At 38.0% G+C, this 18,576-nt stretch overlaps 1 protein-coding gene across 3 annotated transcripts in view; it reads right to left on the reverse strand.

Annotated features, from left to right (window-relative positions):
• Positions 1-17,503, reverse strand: part of LOC106085780 (putative uncharacterized protein DDB_G0277255) — a 39,158-nt gene extending 21,655 nt beyond the window's left edge. The window contains exon 1 of one of the 3 annotated variants that reach the window (XM_059368181.1): positions 17,266-17,503. The gene's annotated coding sequence lies outside the window, so the exon portion shown is untranslated. The other 2 variants (XM_059368182.1, XM_059368183.1) reach the window with 2 other exon arrangements.
• Between the last annotated feature and the right edge of the window lie 1,073 nt (positions 17,504-18,576).

Below are 18,576 nucleotides of genomic sequence, written 5' to 3' on the forward strand. Positions count from 1 at the left end.
TTTTATTGACATTTTTGTTAATATCTAAGAAAATCTTGTCCTTGATGTTATGGCAAGTTGTGAATGGCCTAATGGTAGGAATTGTGTGAACAGATTAAATTCTTCATAACTGAAACAGAAAAAACGCATTCTATTTGGTCTAAGTAAGACAACTTTGGCTTTTGCTGAATCTGGTTATCGGCTTTAAAGGTGATTGTGTCTTAAGCCTTTTGTTTAAATGACAAATGGTACGCTTTTTTCCATTATTATTTTAAAACTCAAAGAGTAAACATTGTTTTATTACTATTGCTCAGCACAATCACCCTTTTACTTTGGTAGATGACCCCAAAGTCACACTAAGGCATATGGCTTTTGATTGTGAGAAAAATTTGAGGCATTTATTATTTTCAAAATTTATGGTACATATTATTTAACCAAAAATTTAAATACCAATCAAATTCTCGACTAACGATATTGATTTAATTTTTGCTATCAAATCTACCTCTTTGTCTTAAGATTTTTATTGCTAAATAAATCTTTCAGTTTGTCTATAATATCAACTAACTATTTTTTTTTTCTTTTTCTTTTCATGAAACCCACTTACAATCTGGAACACTTTAACTGATTTGCCATGGCTAATTACTATTGCTATTGTGGTAATTTACGAAATCATGCGATGTCTTCATTGTAACAGGTTTGTGGCTTAAGTCTTTTGTTTTAAGAAATCACAAACGTTCTACCCAATGTAGCTGACAGCCACATGTTTAAACAAATCATCGATATAAAGAAAAAAAAATATTTAATTACGCACATTTAATTGCCATGCATGAAATCGAAATGCAAGAGAAACAAATTGGAAATTAATGAAGAAAATTAAAATTAAATCCAATTTATTTAAAAAAAAAAAAGTTGCAACACACGAAGACATTCTTGACATGGTTTTAGTTGAAACGCATATGGCAATATGCAGACGAATCGTATGCTAAAGTATGACTTATGTCTAGCAAAATAAGTAATTGGAAAATCTTTTTATATACAAAAAAAAAATCGTGCTAAGTTGGGCGGGGCCGAATCTTGGGAACCCACCACCAAGGATTCTGCTAAAATATGTGAGCTATATTTGGTTATAGACCGTTTTGGACCGTACTTGGCACAGTTGTTAAGAGGCATAACATAAAATTTCAGCCAAATCGGATAAAAATCACGGCTTGTAGGGCTCAAGGAATCAAATCGGGAAATCGGTTTATATTGGGGCTATATCAGGTTATATACCGATTTGGACTGTACTTGGCACAGTTGTTGGAAGTCATAACAGTAAATCAGGCAAAAATTCATGCCTCCAGGGGGTCAAGACCCCAAATCGGTAGATCAGTTTATATGGGAGCTAAAGGGTGATTTTTTTGAGGTTAGGATTTTCATGCATTAGTATTTGACAGATCACGTGGGATTTCAGACATGGTGTCAAAGAGAAAGATGCTCAGTATGCTTTGACATTTCATCATGAATAGACTTACTAACGAGCAACGCTTGCAAATCATTGAATTTTATTACCAAAATCAGTGTTCGGTTCGAAATGTGTTCATTCACCGTAACGTTGCGTCCAACAGCATCTTTGAAAAAATACGGTCCAATGATTCCACCAGCGTACAAACCACACCAAACAGTGCATTTTTCGGGATGCATGGGCAGTTCTTGAACGGCTTCTGGTTGCTCTTCACTCCAAATGCGGCAATTTTGCTTATTTACGTAGCCATTCAACCAGAAATGAGCCTCATCGCTGAACAAAATTTGTCAAAATTTGAACACATTTCGAACCGAACACTGATTTTGGTAATAAAATTCCATGATTTGCAAGCGTTGCTCGTTAGTAAGTCTATTCATGATGAAATGTCAAAGCATACTGAGCATCTTTCTCTTTGACACCATGTCTGAAATCCCACGTGATCTGTCAAATACTAATGCATGAAAATCCTAACCTCAAAAAAATCACCCTTTATATAGGGTTATAGTCCGATTCGGGCCGTACTTAGCACAGTTGTTGGGAATCATAACTGAAAAATTTTTGCAAAATTTCAGCCAAATCGGATGAAAATTGAGGCTTCCAGGGGCTCAAGACCCCATAACGGGATATTAGTTTATATGGGAGCTATATCAGGTTATACACTGATTCTGACCGTACATGGCACAGTTGTTGGAAGTAAAAAAAAAATCACTATATGCAAAATTTCAGCCAAATCGGACAAAAATTGCTGCTTGTAAGTGCTCAAGAAGTCAAATCGGGAGATCGGTTTATATGAGAGCTATATCAGGCCATAAAGTGACTCGGAGCGTTCTGGGCACAGTAGTTGGGAGTCATATCAAAACACTATGTGCAAAATTTCAGCCAAATCGGATGAAAATTGAGGCTTCCAGAGGCTCAAGACCCCAAATCGGGAGATCGGTTTATATGGATGCTATATCAGGTTCTTGACCAATTTAGACCTTACTTGGCACAGTCATCCGAAGTCATAACAGAACTCTATATGCAAAATTTCAGCCAAATCGGAAGAAAATTGAAGCTTCCAGGGGCTCATGAAATCAAATCGAGAGATCGGTTTATATGAGAGCTATATCAGGTTATAGTCCGATTCGGACCGTACTTGGCACAGTCATCCGAAGTCATAACAGAACTCTACATGCAAAATTTCAGCCAAATCGGATGAAAATTCGGGCTTCCAGGGGCTCAAGACCCAAAATCTAGAGATCAGTTTATATGGGAGCTATATCAGGCTATAAACCAATTCGAACCGCACTTAGCACAGTTGTTGGCAGTCATAACAAAACACTATGTGCAAAATTTCAGCCAAATCGGGCAAAAATTGAGACTTCCAGGGGCTCAAGAATTCAAATCGGGAGATCGGTTTATATGGGATCTATATCCAAATCTGAACCGATATGACCAATTTGCAATCCCCAATGACCTACACCAATATTAAGTAAAATTTTGCAAATTTTGCCCAAGAACATTCCACTAAGAAACAGAGGCAAACTTCTCACATATCAATGAGTGCTGTCCGATTCAAGTTTAAGCTCAATGATAAGGGGCCTCCTTTTTATAGTCCGAACGGCGTGCCGCAGTGCAACACCTCTTTGGAGAGAAGTTCCACATGGCATAGTACCTCACAAATGTTGCCAGCATTAGGAGAGGAAAACCACCGCTGAAAAAATTGTTTTCTGATGGTCTCGCCAGGACTCGAACCCAGGCGTTCAGCGTCATAGGCGGACATGCTAACCTCTGCGCTACGGTAGCCAATATTAAGTATCTGTGCAAAATTTCAATCGATTAGCTTTACACGTTCGAACGCTTTCTTGATGTCGACATACGGACGGACAGACAGGCCTAGTCCGAATCAAAATTTGGAGACGTTCAAGACTAGATTATGGTGGTGGGTATAAAAATTGAGTCCAAATAACTGGGGGCCCGCCCCAACACCAAAACCGCCTAAAATAGGTTTATTGGACGATCATGACAACATATGACTCAGATGAAAGAAATTCGAGATTAGATAACGAATCTGGCATACAAAATCAAATCGAAGTGTAGGGGGTCACCCCAACCCCCAAAAATGGGCCAAATGGGCATATGACCCATCATAACTATAGGGGGCTCGGTTTGTTTGTTTGTTCCGTAGACTCAGAAACGGCTAAACCGACTTTTTAAAATTTTCACAGATTGTGTTTATTTTTTTGTGGAAGGAAACATGGGCTATATAATTTGTTGATATCGGACGGGGGCGGACGCTCCCCCTTACCCCAGAAACGCCGCCCAAAACCAAAAGTGGACCGATAAGCACAATATGGGTATCAAATGAAAGGTATTGGAGACTAGAAAACGAATACCGTATTAAAATTGGGATTAAAGTACCCAGCCGGGCGCCCCAACCTCAAAACTCCTCTAAACAGATATATTCGGCGTTCATGTCAATATGGGACCCAAATGAAAAACATTCGGTAGTAGATTACAAATATGACATAAAAATGTAAGTCCAAGTAATGGGAGGTCTCTCCCCACCCTCAAATACCTCCAATATATATATTAGCCGACCATGGCTTTATGGGACTCAAATGAAAGGTATTGGGGAACAGATTGCGGATATGGCCCTCCTGCCCATATCTGGAACTCTCTTTATAATTTGTTGACATCGAACGGGGATGGTGCTGACCCTCCCCCGTTATCCCAACAAACACCACCAAAAATGAAAAGTGGACCGATAACGACAATATGGGTATCAAATGAAGGGTATTGAAGAGTAGAATGCGATATGGTAATGAAAATTGGGTTCAAATGCCCAGGAAGTCGCCCTAACCCCAAAACTCCTCCAAGCAGACAAACTGAACGTTCATACAAATATGGGGCTCAAACGAAAGGTATTTGGAAGTAGATTAGAAATATGACATTAAAATTTGCGTTCAAGTCTTGATGGCGCTTTTTCTCCTAACAATACGTCAAATAGGTTAATTGACCCATTAAGGCAATATGGGACTCAAATGAAAGGTAATTGAGAGTTGGAAACGAATTTGATATTCAATTTGGAACCTAGTGTTTGGGGGTTCAGTTTAGGGGGTGATTTAGGGCGCACCCCCTAAACTGAACTTCATTTCCCACTATTGCAATATAAAGCTCAAATCAACGGTATTTGGGAATTAGGAACGAATTTGATATCTATTTTCAGGGCATAGTGCTGGTGATCGCCCCAGCCCCAAAACACCCTACAAATGGTTCATATTTACCGACCATCGCAATATGGGGCACAAATTAGAGGGATTTGGTAGAGGAGCACGACTTTTAATATCCATATTTGAATCAAAATATCTGAAGTGCCATCCCTCTCCTAAAAGGCACTTCTCATAACCCTAATTTTCCAAAACACCAGATCTCGAAGAGTCCACCCTAGCGCAGATGTTAGTATGTCCGCCTGGGTTCGAATCCTGGCGAGACCATTAGAAAATTTTTCAGCGGTGGTTTTCCCCTCCTAATGCTGGCAACATTTGTGAGGTACTATGCCATGTAGAACTTCTCTCCAAAGAGGTGTCGCACTGCGGCACGCCGTTCGGACTCGTCTATAAAAAGGAGGCCCCTTATCATTGAGCTTAAAACTTGAATCGGACTGCACTCATTGATATGTGAGAAGTTTGCCCCTGTTCCTTAGGGGCCAGCATTAAGAGGGGATAACCACCGCTTTAAATTTTGTGCGATTTTCTCAGCGGGATTTGAATCGATATCCATATTCCGGGCGATGTGACCCCACCCTAAAAATATATTAGAGTGTCTAAGAAGGCGCTGCGGAGCGGACCCGGTTAGGCTAGTTGCCTATAGAAGTTTACTTTGATTTTTTTTTATAAAAAAATAAATTGATTTTTTTTTTCTTTAAAAAAAAATGATTTGTTTTTTATAGTTTTAATATCACGTTTTCATTTGTTTTCACTTTTTTCTTTGTCAAATGCCCTCTTTTTTTTACTTTCATTTCATAGTTAATTTAATGTCACTCTTTTTTGTTATTCCTAGGATTTATGTCACTATTTATTACCAGCTTATAAATTTAATATTTTTTCACAATATTTCTTTCGCGATTTAAAATCTTTGCGATTTACGTTTTTATATAAAAAACTAAAGGCGTTTTTCTACTTATGATTTGATAACTTGATGCTGGAAAGTCTTAAAATCGACTAAACCACAAAGGCAGTTAACAATTCAAATAAACCACAGACCACCAGGGCAAAGCAGTCGTGTAGCTGCTGCTGATACATCTCGGGCATCAAATGTCAATCAAATAACGGCAAAACAAAAACCTTAAGACTCAATTCATGCAGACCGCAAAAATGAAACGCTATACAAAAACAAAAATGCATGCATTTAAACAAAATAAAGAGCTGAAGACAACATGCGTCTGAAAACACTCGTAATGAGCACTCGTAATCGTGAAGGCATTTACATTTAAACAATTCGTTATTAAAGGCCATTAAAAAAAAGGCTTGTGAAGAAAAAGACTTTTTATTACAAGCCAGGCTGTGGCTGAAGCCTATTTACCACAAAACACCGACCCCAAAAACATTTTTCCTCTTTGCGGCATTATAAGGAAAAATAAAACCATAAAAATTTAAATTTTTTTTTCAAGGTATTGCAAAATTAAATTGCCCTTTGGCCAAAACTTTGTGCTTAACAAAGAAGAGGCATGTCGAATTGAACAAAGCCAACTGTGAATTCAGTCATTTCACTCTCATCCCTATTATTAATCAGTTAAGTTTGTTATTCATTGCATATTTTTTTTAATTAAACGTCTGCCGGTCAACACTGCAACAGAGGCTAATTAAAAAAAAAAGTTTGTTTGTATTTTCTACAGCAATTTTGTTTTTAAGTTTATGTTTATTACTCTCTGTAACAGCTGCTCCTTCTATTGGGTTGCCCAAAAAGTAATTGCGGATTTTTTTAAAAGAAGGTAAATGCATTTTTAATAAAACTTAGAATGAACTTTAATCAAATATACTTTTTTTACACTTTTTTTTCTAAAGCAAGCTAAAAGTAACAGCTGATAACTGACAGAAGAAAGAATGCAATTACAGAGTCACAAGCTATGAAAAAATTTGTCAACGCCGACTATGTGAAAAATCCGCAATTACTTTTTGGGCAGCCCAATACTTGAGGTGTTGTATTGGTTGTTAACTTGAGCAGTTATTAAAAAACCTTTTTTTCCCCCCAAAATAAACAAAAAAACAATACAAATTTTATTTTAGGGAGCCAACAAGAAAAGTTGGTCAAACCAATACGGAAATAATTGCTAGCGGTCATGCCGTGAAATGCAAAATTTTTAATTGGTTAATAGAAATGGCTGCAGCTTATTTAACTAAATGACTTGATTTGGGTTTATTGTTTTTTTGTTTTCGATTGACTAATAACACGTGACTGAGAAATCAAATTAAGTTTATTTGACCAAAAAAGGGCATAGTTGCATACTATTTGTAACCTAAAAGGGTGCCATTTCAGTTTCTTTATAAAATTTGACAGAGATAACTTGTTGACAAAATTTTATTTATAAGAACATTTTTAACACAATTTTATTTTATAGAAAACTAGCTGGACAGGGCCCGCTTCGCTGCGCCTTCTTCAACATTCTAATATCTATTGGGTTGCCCAAAAAGTAATTGCGGATTTTTCATATAGTCGGCGTTGACAAATTTTTTCTTTCTTCTGTCAGTTATCAGCTGTTACTTTTAGCTTGCTTCAGAAAAAAAGTGTAAAAAAAGTATATTTGATTAAAGTTCATTCTAAGTTTTATTAAAAATGCATTTACTTTCTTTTAAAAAATCCGCAATTACTTTTTGGGCAACCCAATATTTAGGATGGGCACACTTCGCCCTGAATGGGGATATCATGCTAATGTAGCATATGTAGCAAACCGAGTCCCATATACTCATGATGGGTCATATGCCCATTTGGGGAGTTTTTGAGGGGTGGGGTGACCCCCTACACTTCGATCTGATTTTGATTGCCAGATTCGTAATCTACTCTCGAATACCTTTCATTTAAGCCCCATATTGATATGGACCACCAATTTGTGTTTTTAGACATCTTGAGGTTAGGGCAATTTCCTGGGTACTTGGAGCCAATTTTTAATACCATATTCGTATTCTTCTCTTCAATACCTTTCATTTGATATCCATATTGTCTTTATCGGTCCACTTGTGATTTTGAATGGTATTTTTGGGGTAAAGGGGAGGGTCCGCCCCCCCTTCCGATATTAACATATTATAAAGCATATTTCTTCTTCCAGACCAGATATTCGTAATCTACTCCCGAATACCTTTCATTTGAGTCCCATATATCCGTGGCCGACTAAAATGCCCATTTGGGGTATTTGGGGGTGGGGCGAGCTCCGATTTCTTGGACCTATTTGTTATGCTGTATTTGTAATCAACTGCCAATACTCTTCATTTGAGTCCCATATTGTCATGAACTTCGAATATATCTGTTTAGAGGAGTTATGATGTAAGGACGGCCGGCTGGGTACTTGGACCCAAAATTTAATACGATATTCATTTTCTAGTCTCCAGTACCTTTCATTTGATACCCATATTGTAAATATCACTCCACTTTTGGCTTTGGGTTTCGTTTTTGTGGCAAGGGGGAGAGTCCTTCACCATCCGATATCAAACAATTATATGGCCTGTGTTTCCTTCCAGACAAACCTACACCATCTGTGAAAATTTTAAGAAAATCGGCTCTGCCATTTTTGAGTACACGGAACAAACCGTGCCCCATATAGGCATGATAGGTCATATGCCCATTTGGGCTGTTTTTGCGGGGGTGTTTGACCCTCTATACTTCGATCTGATTTTGTAAGCCAGATTCGTAATCTACTCCGGGAAACCTTTCATTTAAGCCCCGTATTAACATGAACGTCCAATACGTATGTTTAGAGGAGTTTTGTAGTTGGGGCCGCCCGATGGGTACTTGGACTCAAATTTTAATACCATATTCGTATTCTTCTCCCAAATACCATTAATTTGATCCCATTTTGTGCCTATCGGTGCACTTTTGATTTTGGTGGCGTTTTTGGGGTAGGGGGAAGGGTAAGCCCGCATCCGATATCAACAAATTATATAGCCTATGTTTCCCTTCAGGCAATCTTACAAAAATGTGTGAAAATTTTAAGATAATCGCCTCTGTCGTTTTTGAGTATACGGAACAAACAAACAAACCGAGTCCCATATAGTCCTAATTGGCGGCCCCCATTTATTTAAACAAATTTTTTAATATAAAATTCTTACTCTACTCCTGAATACCTTTCATTTGAGTCCCATATTGTCTCGATCGGTCCACTTTTATTTTTGGGTAGTACTTTTGTGGTAAGGGGGAGGGTCCGCCCCCTTCCGATATCAAGATTTTGTCAAAATTTTTTTTCATTGAGATTCCTTTCCAGGATATTGTCCGCCTTTAGACCATTGTTTACTGCTTTCATTTCAAAGAATAGTACAGTAAAAAAACATTTAAATGCCAGCAAAAGTGTGTTGTTGCTAGAAACATTTGTTTGGTTTCCCGTATAGCAATTTCATTTTCGACCAAGAAAAATCATCAGCAGGAGATGTCAAATGGATCATGGTGCTTTACAACCATTCCAACTAGAGTAAGTTGTAAAGCACACATCTGAATTTGAACTTACTCTAGTTGGAATGGTTGTAAAGCACCATGATCCATTTGACATCTCCTGCTGATGATTTTTATTGGTCGAAAATGAAATCGCGAAATAGTATTTCTATAGAAAATTTTGTCAACATTTTATTTCTGTAGACAATTTTGTCAAAATTTATTTCCGTAGACACATATTTCCGTAAAAATGTTAAACAATTTTGTTTTTGTACTGAAATTTTTAACAAATTTATATAATTTTTGCCTTTCACTTCTCAGAAGTCCTTTTTGGTATTCCTAGCATACACTCGGATCTTCTTAGTACACCACAAACAACATCTTCACATTAACTGCAAAGATGATGTTGCGTAAGCTGTTGACCACTATGCGCAAAAAGATAAATGCTGCAATTTTGTGTTTCTTTCCTCAATTGAAAATAAAACCATTAGTCTTTGGTTTTTTCTGAATTTTAGTTAACGTTTTTACGCGATCTTTGTCTTCCTACTCAATGCGAAATTCAAAAGTTGTCATTACGACAATACCCGCGGTATGACAGACTGATACATGTGTATCACATCGTCGAAAAATAAGTTTAAAAAAACCAAGTGGAATATCAAGATGTGGAGAAAATTTAAATTAAAATGGGAAAGAAAATAAAATAAAAAAGTCTTGTAGCATGTAAAGAAACACAAAAATTAAATGAAGATAAATTGGTTGTGTTTTTGTAAATTTACATTCGAAGTCTATCTTTTAGGCGCCAAAATATTTTGGGTATAATATTTCTATTAGAAATCAAGGAAAATTTGTTATCACAGCAAATTATGCGGCACCTAAAGCCTTTAGACTTAAAGGCCATGATAAAGAGTAGGAGAGATAAAGAGCTTCCAAGTGGTACGGCTACGAATCAGCTACGCAGAAAAGTCGAAAGAATGTTGAAAATGGCATACGACTGGGCTAGACCTAGGCGTCTGAATGTTAACCCACGGCAGACTGAAATGTGCCTCTTCATGAGAAAGACAAAGGTGAGCCCATTTGATGCACCATGTTTCCTCAACATAAGGATTTATATATCCGACAAGGTCAAGTAGCTATCTTGGACCGAAAACTGAACTGAAAGTGTCACATCCAGGTGGGAACTCAAAAGGCTCACAGATGTTGGGCACTATGCAGACGAGCCGTAAGCTTGAAATGGGGTCGAAAAATGTTCCTTTTAAAGGTTCATCAGACTATATCGGGTGATTGGTCTATATGGCATCTATATCCGAATATGGTCCGATCTGGACCACATTTGACAGGAATGGATAGGGGTCTACCAGAACATACTTTGCCAAATTTCATCGAATTCGGGTAATAAATGGAACTTTTATGGCCTCAATATCCTATACCGTGAGACCGGGTGGTCTGTCTATATCCAAATACAGTCTGATCTGAACCACACTTCACAGAAATGGACTGTGCTTAATTTCAACGCAATCAGATGAAAAATTACTAATTTTTTGCCTCAAGACTTTAAGTCTGGTGATCGGTCTATATAGCGTCTATATATAACTTAAATCCGATTTTATGAGATCAGAGGGTCTACAAAGAATACGAAATGATCAAAAATTTGTTGGAAAATGTTTTTATACCCAAGATATCTGCAAAATTATAAATACCCAAATAAATACCCAAAAAAGTTATTTATTGGGTATTTACCTAATAAATACCCAAGCGTTGGGTATTTACCCGGTACAAACCGATCTCTTTGAATGTTGGATGATCAATTTTGACCACTCTGCCCTCTCTCTGTTCATGTTGGCTTCTCCAAATTAGCGCCTTCTGCTGGCTGTTTTCCATTGGATCAACTACATGCAATTGAAAACAGCCAGTAGATGGCGCTTATTTAAATATTAGTGCTTAACGCCTATAAAATTGATCATCTTGTGGTAGTTGTCTATAAATGAATACATGACTACCTATTAAATAGTCATCATTTAATCTTTTCTTTTAAATCAAATCAAAATGCCATATTAAACGATTTTCTGTGATAGAGAACTAATTTGCCAGTCTATATATTTAGTGCGGTGGCTACAGTTCTGGCTGTTAAACCATGTAAAACTTTTGAGCAAAAAAGTGTTGCCCAGCAGCACGTCGTTTGGTCTTGTCTATCGATGAGCAAAAAATAACGACCACTTTGACCACCTGCTATCACGCTGAACGTCATAATTTGGGGGCATGGTGCCCTACATTTATTTATGACCCCATACATAAATTTAATCATGCAGTGTCCTGTTGGGTCATTATGATTGATCGACTGTTTTGGGGTGAGGTGGCCCGCCAGATATTTGAGCAGAATAATGATATCAGATTTGCAGTCCACAACCCTATACCTTTAATATAACCCCATATTGTCATGATTGGTGTATACAGTTGTTTGGAGGAGAGCGTCTATAGGAAGATATGCGCCACACCCCATCCGCCACTTGAGCAACAATTTGAATGGCGCACTCTACTGAAGAAAAAAAAAACTATCACTTGATTCCCCATTGTTTTAATGGGTCAAATAACCTATTGGCGGCGATTTTAGGAGTTAAAGCCCCACCTAGATTCTTGCATTGTTAGTGTCATATTCGTAATCCCCTCTTAAATGCCTTTCATTTGAGTTTCATCAAGCTGTGATCGAGTATTATTCCCATTTGGGAGCCTTACCGGAGATGGGGCGACCATTAATTACTTAAACTTCATTTTGTATGTCGTATTCGTAGTCTACTTCCGAATACCTTTCGTTTGAGTCCCATATTGTCCCGATTGCTTCACTTTTATTATGGGGTCGTACTTTAAGGGTAAGGGGGAGCGTCCGTCCCCCTTCGTATATCAACAAATCATGAAGCCTATACCTCCTTCCTAACCATATTCGCAATCTACTCCCGAATACCTTTCATTGGAGTTCCATATTGTCATTATTGTCCAATAAACCTATTTTAGGGGGTGTTTGGGGGTCGGGGCGGCACCCCAGTTACTAGGATCCAATTTTTAATATAAATTTCATAGTCTACTACTGAATACCTTTCATTTGAGTCCCATATTGTCCCGATCGGTTCACTTTTATTATGGGGTCGTACTTTAAGGGTAAGGGGGAGCGTCCGTCCCCCTTCCGATATCAACAAATTATAATACCTATACCTTCTTCCTAACCATATTCGTAATATACTCCCTAATAACTTTCAATAGAGTCCCATATTGTCATTATTGTCCAATAAACCTATTTTAGGGGGTGTTTTGGGGTCGGGGTGGCCCCCTAGTTACTTGGATCCAATTTTTAATGTGAAATTCGTAGTCTACTACTGAATGCCTTTCATTTGAGTCCTATATTGTCCCGATCGGTTCACTTTTATTATGGGGTCGTACTTTAAGGGTAAGGGGGAGCGTCCGTCCCCCTTCCGGTAACAACAAATTATAATAACTATACCTCCTTCCTAACCATATTCGTAGTATACTCCCTAATAACTTTCATTCGAGTCCCATATTGTCATTATCGTCCAATAAACCTATTTTAGGGGGTGTTTGGGGGTCGGGGCGGCACCCCAGTTACTAGGATCCAATTTTTAATATAAATTTCGTAGTCTACTATTGAATACCTTTTACTCCCGATCGGTTTACTTTTATTTTGGGGTCGTGCTTTTAGGGTAAGGGGGAAGGTCCGCCCCCTTCCGATATCAACAAATTATAATACCTATACCTCCTTCCTAACCATATTCGTAATCTACTCCTTAATTTGGCTAAAATTTTGCACATTATGTTCTGTTATGACTGCCCACAAGTGTGCCAAGTACGGTCCAGAACGGTCTATAATCTAATATAGCTCCCATATAAACCGATCTTTCGATTTGACATATTTAGCCCCTGGAATCCGCAATTTTTGTCCGATTTGGCCGAAATTTTGCACGTAGTGTTTTGTTATAATTTCCAACAACTGTGCTTAATACGGTCCAAATCGGTCTATAACCTGATATACCTCCCATAAGAACTGGTCTCCCGATTTGACTTCTTGAACAGCTGGAAGCCGCAATTTTTGACCGATTTGACTGAAATTTTGCACAAAGTGTTCTATTACGACTTCCAACAACTGTGCCAAGTTAGGTCCGAATCCGTTTTTAACCTAATATAACTCCCATATAAACCGATCTCTCGCTTTGTCCTATATTGCGTCGGTTGGTAAATAATTGCTGTTTGTGGGTTGTTGTTGGGGAAAGGGTAGACACCCAGAAAATTGGTTCCGAAAGTGGGTATAAATTTCGTGCTCTACTCCCCAATACCTTTCATTTGAGACCCACATTGACATGGTCGGTAAATGTGTCCGATTTAGGGGTATTTTGGGTAGTGAGGTGGTCGCCCAAACACTTAGCCCTGGTAATATATCAGCAATTCCTTCTACTCTCAAATATCATTTATTTGAACCCCATATTACCATTGGCCTCAAAATTGGATATGAAATACGTTTGCTTATCTCAAATACCTTTTATTTAAACTCCTTACTGCAAAAGTCAGCAAATATGTCCGGTTTGAGGTATGGGCCCTAAAAACTATCAATATCGAGCTTCACTCTCTTTAAGATCCAAATTGTCGTGGTGAGCAAATACGTCCTATTTGCGAGTGGGATGTCGGTTAGACAGTTGGTCCCGAATGTTGATATCACATTCGTAATCTACTCCCAATTACCTTTCATTTGAGCACCATATTTCCACGGTCGAGAAACATGACCATTTTGAGGGCTGTTTTGAAGGATGGGACGACCACTCAGGGACTTGGCCATAAATATTTATGGGGTTGGGGTGGCCCATAAACACTTTTCCCGAATATTGATATCAGATTCGTGCTTTACCCCCAAATACTTTTCATTTGAGCCCCATATTGCTATGGTTGTAAATTTGTCCCTTTTGGGGGGTGTTTTGGGGAAGGCGGTGACCCCCAGAAACCTGGTCCCACATTTGGATATCAAATTTGTAATCTACTCTCAAATACCATTCATTAGAGTCCCATATTGCCATTGTCAGTAAATATGTCCGATTTAGGGGGGTTTTGGGGCTTGGTGTGGTCCCCCAAATACTTGGTCCGACAATTGGATAATAGACACATTTTGGGGGTTGGTATGGTCCCCCAAACACTTGGTCCGACAACTGGATATCAGATACGTTTTCTACTCTTAAAAACCTTTCATTTGAGCCCCATATTGTCGCGATTGGACTATATATATATTTTGTAGGTTTTGGGGGGTAGGGCGGCCCCCTAGGTACCCGATCCGAAATTTGGTTACGAAATTTTTGTTTGTAGGTTACTATAAGAGAGCACACAAAATTTCGGTTAAATCGCACCACCCATCTCCGAGATTTGGCGTTTCTGAAAATTAGGGTTAGGAGGAGCGTCCGCCACCCCTTTCAGATATCAAAAAATGTAGTACCCTATTTTCACCACGGGATCACAATTCTTCAATTTGGCCCAGATCGGGTAAGATTTTGATATAGCTGCCATATAGATCGATCTCTGGATTTAATTTATTGGGACAAAAAGTTGTGTTAGGCTAGTGGATATCCTTCTTCAATTTGGCTCAGATCGGCTCAGATTTGGATATAGCTGCCATATAGAACGATTTCTCGATTTTAGATCTTGGGCCCATAAATAGCGCACTTATTGTCCGATTTTGCAAAAATTTGGGGCAGTGAATTGTGTTAGGCCAATCGACATCCTTCTTCAATTTGGCCGAGATCAGTTCAGATTTGGATATAGCTGCCATATAGACCGATCTCTTGACTTAGAGTTTTGGGCCCATAAAAGCCATATTTATTATCCGATTTTGCTGAAATTTGGGACAGTGAGTAAAGTTAAGCCCCTCGACACCATTCTTCGATTTGGCACAGATCGGTCCAAATTTGGATATAGCTGCCATATAGACCGATCTCTTGATTTAGAGATTTGGGCCCTTAAAAGCCACATTTATTATCCGATTTCGCTGAAATTTTGGATAGTGAGTAAAATTAGACCCCTCGACATCTTCCCGGAATATGGCACAGATCAGTCCAAATTTGGATATAGCTGCCATATAGACCGATCTCTCGATTTAAGTTACTGGGCCGATAAAAGGCTCAATTATTGTCCGATATTGCCAAAATTTGAGACAAAGAGTTGTTTTAGGCCAGTGGATATCCTTCTTCAATTTGGCTTGGATTGGTTCAGATTTGGATATAGCTGCCATCTAGACTGATCTCTCGATTTAAGTTACTGGGCTGATAAAAGGCTCAATTATTGTCCGATTTTGCCAAAATTTGGGACAGTGAGTTGTATTAGGCCAGTCGACATCCTTCTTTAATTTGGCCTAGATCGGTTCAGATTTGGATATAGCTTCCATATACGACGATCTCTCGATTTTAGGTCTTGGGCCCATAAAAGTCACATTTATTTTGTTGATTTTGCCAAAATTTGGGACAATAAGTTGTGTTAGGCTAGTCGACATTCTTCTTCAATTTGACCTAGATCGGTTCAGATTTGGATATAGCTGCCATCTAGACCGATCTCTCGATTTTAGATCTTGGGCCTATGAAAACCGCATTTATTGTTCGATTTCGCCGAAATTTGGGATAGTGAGTTAAATTAGGCTCGTCGACATCTTCCCGGAATATTGCACAGATCGCTCCAAATTGGATCTCTCGCTCCATATGGACCGATCTCTCAATTTAAAATCTTGGGCCCATATAGACCGATTTCTCGATTTAAAGTCTTGGCCTCATAAAAGGCAATTTTATAATCCGTTATCGCTGAAAGTTGACAGTGACTTATGTTAGTCTTTTGGACATCGTATATGGTTTAGATCGGTCTATATTTGGATATGACTACCAAAAAAACTAATATCGAACCATGACTTGTATTTATTAGACCTCTCAATATCCGAGTCGAATTTGGTCCAAATCGGATCATATTTCTATAAAGCTGATATGGGGGCATAAATTATGCATTTTTCACCGGATTGTGAGAAAAGGTGGTTTACATATACACCCAAGGTGGTGGGTATCCAAAGTTCGTCGCGACCGAACTTAACGCATTTTTACTCGTTTTATTATTCTTCGTAATATTACACGAAATTTGTAGTCTTTAAAGCCAGTTCCCGCTTGGGACGTTCCGTTTTAAAAAATTCAGCTACTTTTTTCCCGCCTTACTAGTTGGCAATTTTTCATACCCTCCTCATAATTATGCAAAAAAAAAACCAAATTGATAAAAAAAACTCAGCTACCAACAAAAGAAGTGCTAAAAACATGTGTGAATATTGCGCAAAAAAATAGTTTAAATTTCAACAAAGCTGAGGTAACTTAAAATTCAGAAGAGTCACTGACTATGTAAAAAGGGCTTCGAAAGAAGGCTAAATGACATGGCCAAAATAATTTTATGCAGTATTTTCGATCACTTATGCAGATGATTGTTTTTTCGACAGTATGATTCAGTTTTTATGTTATTTATTTTTTTTTGTTTTTTTGAGTTTACTTTGTGTTTGGATTTTTAAATTTCTTTGATTTATTTGTGTTTTTAATGTCAACAGGTATTTCTACTATTTTTCTGTTTTCGCATCAACTTTCCTTTATTGGTGTTGTTTTTTATCGTTTTTTTTTCGTTTTTTTATGTCTACTTCTTCACAATGCCGACTGCACTTATTACACTTTCAATTTTAATGTTTATCACCAAAACACGATCGATCTCTTGAAGTGGCCCATTTGGCAAAGAAATCAATATGGTCAATACAACAACAACAAAAAAAAAACCAGCCGGGCCAATACGGGTTTTGCGTTTTTTTTCCATCAAAGAAGCTGATGGGTATTAAGTAATTACATATTCCAGCCATAAACATTTAACAGACTGATGATGACCATCATCAGCAAAGCTTCGGTGATGATGATGATGATGATGAAGGCGGCCATCATTATGGTGACGATGTTTATTTTAGTTGGACAGAAGTAACACCTAACTCACAATCACTATTCCTTTAACTTCATACATTTTGCCGTTTATGGTCTCGCTTATCTTCTGTTTTCATATTTAGTTTTTTTTTCACAAAAATTTTTTTTTGGTTTATTTACTTTGCCATTAAAATTTTTAACTACCTGTCTTTATGTGTTTAATCCATTTATGGATTACTAGCTTCTTTTTCTTCTTCTCCCACAATTACACTTTCTGGCCCTTGATTGGTAGTTAGCTTCTTGGCCAACATTGGTGGGGCTTGGTATCTTCCTAGCAGTTGTCACCGTTACAAAACGCGTAACGTTTTTTAAGGTTTCTTAACACTTTTTCTTTCTTATTTCTCCAACTTAAAAGCAAAAACAAAAAAACCAAACGAAACGCAACGCAACAAAAAAAAGTACACTACGCGTGCGCACACGACGGCTGTGTAGACGCGCTCCTTTACCGTTATGTAGTTATCGCTTCAAAAGCTGTTCACACAATGAATGCTCTCTAAGCATTACCAAACTTTATTGGCCATTATTACCGTGATGGCTTAGCATTGTCGGTATGCTACATTTGGCTGCACCATGATGATGTTAGACCCCAAAGCGTCTCCCCACTCACTCGTACTCTGGGAGTAAAAACGGTACGTGCTTTAGCATACAATTGCCGGTTGGTTTCTCCCATAGCCAAAAACAAATGACATGATTATGAGCTTTCATTATCACATTGTGTGTGGTAATGAAAACCCCAATTTCATCAAAAGAGTCAACACCAAAACGTGGGGCTTTTGTAATAGTTTTTTTTTTCGGTGAATTTTTGTTTTATTTTTGGCGTTGGCCAAAAAGAGCGAAAGTTGTTGGTTTGAAAAAAAGGTTGCATTGGCTGAAAGCTTTTATGGGATGCAAAAAGGCACAAAGTTGCCAGATTAGGGTAAAAAATTAAAAAAAGAAATTCTATAACTGCCTTAAGTCGGATGATAGGTTTTTATGGAAGCTAAAACTAAACAAGAACCGATTTGTCCCATTAACAGCCCCGAGCGATTTTCATTAGTAAAAAGTAATTGACTGATGGACGGACAGATGGGGGGGGGGGGGGGGGGAAGGATGAAGGGACGAATGGACAAACATTGCTTAAAATTTCTCGACATTAGTCCCATGGTGCTGGGTACAAATAAAACAATTTCTTAAGAAGATGAAAATTGGAAAAGAATTTCGTTCACGTCGTTCAAGCTATCACTATGGTTATTTAAATCGCTCGAAATTTCTTTTTGACATAGGCCGATGGTTAGGTATCCCCTGTTTCTTAATAGAATGTTAATGGAAAATTTAGAATTTAGCATCGAACACACATCGAAATATCCATTTCCGACCCTTTAAAGTATGTATATATTGGTTGCCCAAAAAGTAATTGCGGATTTTTCATAAATTTTTTCAACGGCTTGTGACTCTATAATTGCATTCTTTCTTCTG

Source organism: Stomoxys calcitrans, chromosome 4 (genome assembly GCF_963082655.1).
Source record: "Stomoxys calcitrans chromosome 4, idStoCalc2.1, whole genome shotgun sequence".
Taxonomy (NCBI): domain Eukaryota; kingdom Metazoa; phylum Arthropoda; class Insecta; order Diptera; family Muscidae; genus Stomoxys; species Stomoxys calcitrans.